Here is a 5,959-nt window from a genome sequence, read left to right as displayed (position 1 = left end):
GGCTGGACGCTGAGGGAAAAAGGCGAATGGGATGCCTCCCCTGCCCTCCCGGGGTTTTTTGATCTGTCTAGACTGGGAGATAAGTTATGTAAACAAAATATGGTGGTTAGGATATACTGCGTGGCGTATAGATAATCCGACCCACCCCTTGGCGCACAATTAACAAAGCGCCTTATTTTTAGGGGTGTCTGGAAGGGTTCCTGGAGGAAGTGACTTGTGAATCATTAGGGATAAGGCGTTCCTCCGGAAGTCCGGGAGGAAGATCGACTTTTCCAGCATTGGAAACAGCTTATGCCAAGAATAACATAGCGCCTTCTGGATGTCCTTTGGAGTTCATCCTGGTTAGAAGTTCACAGCTCATCGTGTATCTCCTGGTGAAGGGGGGAATACATTTTTTAAAAGTAGGCCACCGCTAGGTAGATCTAGGAAGTTCTTGCACTTTTGGACTAGTGAGCCTGCACTTTATACTACTAGTATGACCACTGAGCGCTATTGAAGGATTTTAAGCATTTATGGGAATCCTTCCAAGCACCTCTAAGAATAAAGAACAGTGTTGGAAAGGAAAAAAAAAAAAAAACAGTGTTGGAAATTTTTAAAGAGGAGAGATTCAAAGAAGTAGTCTATTTCCAAAGAGTCAAGGAAGATGATGAAACCTGAGAAATATCTTTTGAATTTAGTAACATATAAGTCAGTGGTGATCTTAGTGAAAGGTCTGTGGTAGAATGATAGGTTTGAAAGATAGATTGCAGTAGTTTGGATGCAAAAATGGGGGCAAGTTGTAGAATAGTTTGGAAAGTTTGGCCTTGATAGGAGGAGAGAAAGAGGATGACATGAGGTCAAAGTTTTTGTTTGTTTGTTTTTCCCCACTTTGTTAGAATTACAACAGAAGATGCCTTGGCTGGTGTGGCTTAGTTAGTTGGAGCATCGTCCAGCACACCAAAAGATAGTGGGTTTTATTCCTGGTCAGGGCAAATACCCAGGTTAAGGATTCAATCTCTGGTTGGGGCACCTACAGGAGGCAACTGATCAACGTTTCTTTCACTATGATGTTTCTCTCTCTCTCTCTCTCTCTCTCTCTATCTCTCTTCCCCTCGCTTCCTCTAAAAAAAATCAATAAAATGAAATAAAAAAGAGTTAAAACAGAAGAAATTTAAGCATGATAGGGAACATACAAGTGAGAAAGAACAGTTAAATAAAGAGAAGTGCTCATCAGCTCTTCCCAAAAGCAGCCAGAGGTGACCTCTGAAAATGGTTCGCTGTTCACTTGACCAAGAAAACCACACAAAACCATGCATATATCAAGAGGTTCAAATATTCGTGTTAACTTTTAAGAACCCTCGTAAAACTTCCCAGGCCATCAAGGGTATGCATATTCGAAAAGCCACCAAGTATCTGAAGGATGCCACGCTACAGAAGCAATGTATGCCATTCCGTCGTTACAATGGTGGAGTTGATAGGTGTACCCAGGCGAAACAGTGGGGCTAGACACAGGGTTGGTGGCCCAAAAAGAATGCTTTCTGTACATTCTTAAAAATGCAGAGAGTAATACTGAACTTAAGGGTTTAGATATAGATTCTCTGGTCATTGAGCACATCCACCTAAACAAAGCTTCAGTGTAGAATTTACTGAGCTCATGAGCAGATTAACCCACACATGAGCTCTCCCTTCCACACTGAGGTGATCCTACTGAAAAAGAGCAGATTGTTCCTAACCCAGAAGAGGCCGTTGCACAGAAGAAAAAATATCCCAGAAGAAACTGAAAAAACAAAAACTTATAAATACGAAGATGGCGGCACAGGTAAACACCTGAAATTGCTGCCTCACACAACCACTTCAAAAATACAACTAAAAGACAAAACGGACATCATCCAGAACCACAGGAAGGCTGGCTGAGTGGAAATTCTACAACTAGAAGGAAAGAGAAAAGCACACTGAGATTCAGAGGAGGTGCAGAAGTAAAGTGCAGAGGTACGGAGGCGCACACGGAAAGAGCTGGCAATTGAGGACACGGTTGTCTTTTTCAATCAGGAGGGAGTCTCAAGCTCCCAACGGCTCTGAACTCCAGTTCCGGACTAGTCTCTGGGGACCCAGACTCATAGGGGGAGAAACTGGACTGTCTGGCATCGGGTGGAACTAGAGGGCGGCTTTCTCTCAGAGGTGCTTGCAGCGATTACCCGGGACAATGAGACCCAGGGCCCTCTTAGGGCAGGACTGAGGATCAGCCATAGCTGTTTGCTCTGCCCTGTTGATTCCCTGAGACCCCGCCCCACCCAAGCTGTGCGCAGAGGCTTTTGGATATGAATGACCTGGCCCTTTGAGATCTAAAATTACCTAACAAACTGCAGCTGGGTCAGAGAGACCCAGAACTTCCAAAAGAAGGCCCAAGGCCCCACAGCAGCTTGCATTGCTTCACAGCTGGACCTCATCTGGGCACCTCCAAATCCCAAACAAAGAAGAGGAATCTGCAGATCTCTCCTTAGCTCCTGCTGGGTAGCCTCAGGCAGAGGCTAAATTAGCACCTCCTTAGAGATTCAAGTGCCAGTGTCCCCAGTGGTCAGAGTGGGACCATCCAGATTACACCTCCTCAGATCCATAAGGGCAACATTCAGGGGGCAGACTCAGTGAGCACCAAAGCCCCACTGAAGCAAGTCTTGCCCCAGAAGGGTGTCTTCAGCACAGAAGTTCTCCCACTGCAGACAGAGCTGATTCTCACAGCCAATTGGCATGGAGGTCAATTCCTCCCAGTGATACCTACAACAATCAAGGCTTAACTACAACAAGACTGTGCACTCAGCCCACAAAGGGGTGCACCAAGAGTGTCCACCTCAGGTAATTGGGGAGGCTGAGCTACTGGGCCCTATAGGACACCTAGCACAGATAGCCACCCTATCAACACAGGGAAGCAGCCAAAATGGGGAGACAAAGAAACAGGTCACAAATGACAGAAATGGAGGAAAGCAAACTATTGGATATAGAGTTCAAAACCACGGTTATAAGGTTTTTCAAGAATTTTCTAGAAACCGCTGATAAATTCAGTGAGACCCTCAAGAAATCTAGTGAGACCCTCGAGGTTATGAAAAAGGACCAACTAGAAATTAAGCATACACTGACTGAAATAAAGAATATTATACAGAGTTCCAACAGCAGACTAGAGGATCGCAAGAATCAAGTCAAAGATTTGAAATACAAAGAAGCAAAAAACACCCAACCGGAAAAGAAAAAAGAAAAAAGAATCCAAAAATATGAAGATAGTGTAAGGAGCCTCTGGGACAACTTCAAGCATACCAACATTCGAATTATGGGGGTGCCAGAAGAAGAGAGAGAGCAAGATATTGAAAACCTATTTGAAGAAATAATGACAGAAAACTTCCCCTACCTGATGAAAGAAATAGACTTACAAGTCCAGGAAGCGCAGAGAACCCCAAACAAAAGGAATCCAAAGAGGACCATACCAAGACACATCATAATTAAAATGCCAAGAGCAAAAGACAAAGAGAGAATCTTACAAGCAGCAAGAGAAAAACAGTTAGTTACCTACAAGCGAGTACCCATAAGATTGTCAGCTGATTTCTCAACAGAAACTATGCAGGCCAGAAGGGAGTGGCAAGAAATATTCAAAGTGATGAATAGCAAGGACCTACAACCAAGATTATTTTACCCAGCAAAGCTATCATTCAGAATTGAAGGTCAGATAAAGAGCTTCACACATAAGAAAAAGCTAAGGGAGTTCATCACCACCAAACCAGTATTATATGAAATGCTGAAAGGTATTCTTTAAGAGGAAGAAGAAGGTAAAGATAAAAATTATGAACAAGTACATATCTATCATCAAGTGAATCTAAAAATCAAGTGAATAAAAAATCTGATGAACAGAATAAACTGGTGAATATAATTGAATTAGGGGCATAGAAAGGGAGTGGACTGACAATTCTTGGGGGGAAAGGGGTGTGGGGGGTGCAGGAAGAGACTGGACAAAAATCGTACACCTATGGATGAGGACGGGGGTGGGGGTAAGGGCAGAGGGTGGGGTGGGAACCGGGTGGAGGGGAGCAATGGGGGAAAAAAAGAGGAACAACTGTAATAATCTGAACAATAAAGATTTAATTTTAAAAAAACAAAGCTTATAAATACTAATAAAAGTAAAAATAAAGAGAGAGAGCGGTGCTAGTCAATGGTAAAGGATCTTGAGATGGTAAGAGTAAAGGCAACCCAAAGCATTGTTTGGAAAAATGTCTTGGAGATAAGATACCTCCTCATTTATAAAGAAAGGAAGTATCTGTAAATTTGTATGTTTTGTAACAGGAAATTAAAGAAGTTCTCATTTGATGGCCTCTGTTTTTTCTATAAAACTGCTGGTAGAAAATAGGTTGGGAGTTTTATGGAAAGTGGAAAGACTTGGAATATTGTAGTGAGTGATAGAGCAAGTTGGCCTGATAAAAGTAATAGGACTAGTAAGCAGTGTTGAGGGCCTGTATACAATTGTAAAAATGAACTCACCAGTTCTGCTTTCTTGTGTGGCTTTCTCAAGCAGGAAGGGAGAGTTCCCTTAGGGTTGAGATGGTCACTGGTATAATGCTATTTTCTTAACCAGGGGCATTTTTGCCCTTTAGGCCAGGGGACAGTGTTTGGAGACATTTTTTTTTTTTTTTTATTGTTGTGACGATGGGGGGGGGGGGTGTTGGGAGAAGATGTAAGAGGGGGACTAGAGGCATCTGGTGCCCAGGGATGTTGCTAAATATCCTACAATTCACAGTATAGCACAAGAATTATCTCCACATATATGTGCCAAGATTGAGAAACCCTGATCTAGGATTACCTTGATGTTCACCAACAGCAGATTTTGGTCTTCTGTAAGCGTTTCCTTGGATTATGGCCCCGAGTTTATAGGCACAGCAATTCTTTCATTGTATGTCTTTTAAAGGAGAGTATGATGAGCAGCATACCCCAGATGTGTTTCAAGGACTTGTGATGTCATAAATACAGAATTGGAATAGTTACTCAATCCTCTAGAAGCAAATCTGGACTTACACATAGTAGTTGGTGGGAGCTGCTTACATTGATTTGAGGCATTGAAGTTCTTGTTAAACATAGATATTAAGCCCTAGCTGGTTTGGCTCAGTAGATAGAGTGACAGCCTGCGGAATGGAGGGTCGATTCCAATCAAGGGCACATGCTCGGATTGGGGTCTCGATCACCAGTAGGGGTTGTGCAGGAGGCAGCTGATCAAAGATTCTTTTTCATCATTGATGTTTCTCTCTCTCCCTCTCCTTTCCTCTCTGAAATCAATATTTTTTAAAAAGACACAACTTAAAAACACACACACATAGATATTATTAGAGATTCAATAATATAGAAGTAACACTTCAACCTTAATGTAATTTGGTTATCTGACTAGTTTAGTCACTAAAATAGTATCCTGTGGGAATGAATATAAAGCTAAGTTTAATAATATTGGAAAATATACGCACAGTGGGTATAAGAATATAATCATAGTTACTGATGGATTATCTGCTCAAGTAAAACTAGCAACACCCTGAGAGATAAGATTATCTTACATTTAACACTGAGGAAAGTGAGGTTCCAAGAAAACTTGTAATTTTGTCCAAAGTCACAAAAGTTCAACATTTCAACTCAGGTCCGTCTGTTCTAAAGCTTTTTCATTGGGACTTTTTCATTTCACTTCCATTCAGTGTTAGTAAGTTTTGCAGAGGAGTAGTGGTTGAAAATTTAGCTGAAACCGTTGCTACTTGGGAAAAAAGTAAGCGCAAGAGGGAGGGCCCAGAAAGAGTAGAGAATGAAAAAGTAGCCACGAAGGCTGATCGCGGGGGTGTCGGGTGCTAAGTCTTCCGCAAGCCAGCTAGCCCCCGGGGGGGGCTCCTTCCCTGAAGAAGCCTCTTTCCCCTATGTCCGTTGGTCACGCTCGCGGCGCCAATAAAGCTAGATATTGAGAAAGCGACTC

The sequence above is a fragment of the Myotis lucifugus genome, unplaced genomic scaffold, assembly GCF_000147115.1.
Source record: "Myotis lucifugus unplaced genomic scaffold, Myoluc2.0 scaffold_109, whole genome shotgun sequence".
Classification (NCBI taxonomy): domain Eukaryota; kingdom Metazoa; phylum Chordata; class Mammalia; order Chiroptera; family Vespertilionidae; genus Myotis; species Myotis lucifugus.
The sequence above is the reverse complement of the archived record's forward strand: the minus strand, read 5'-3'. Positions refer to the sequence as shown.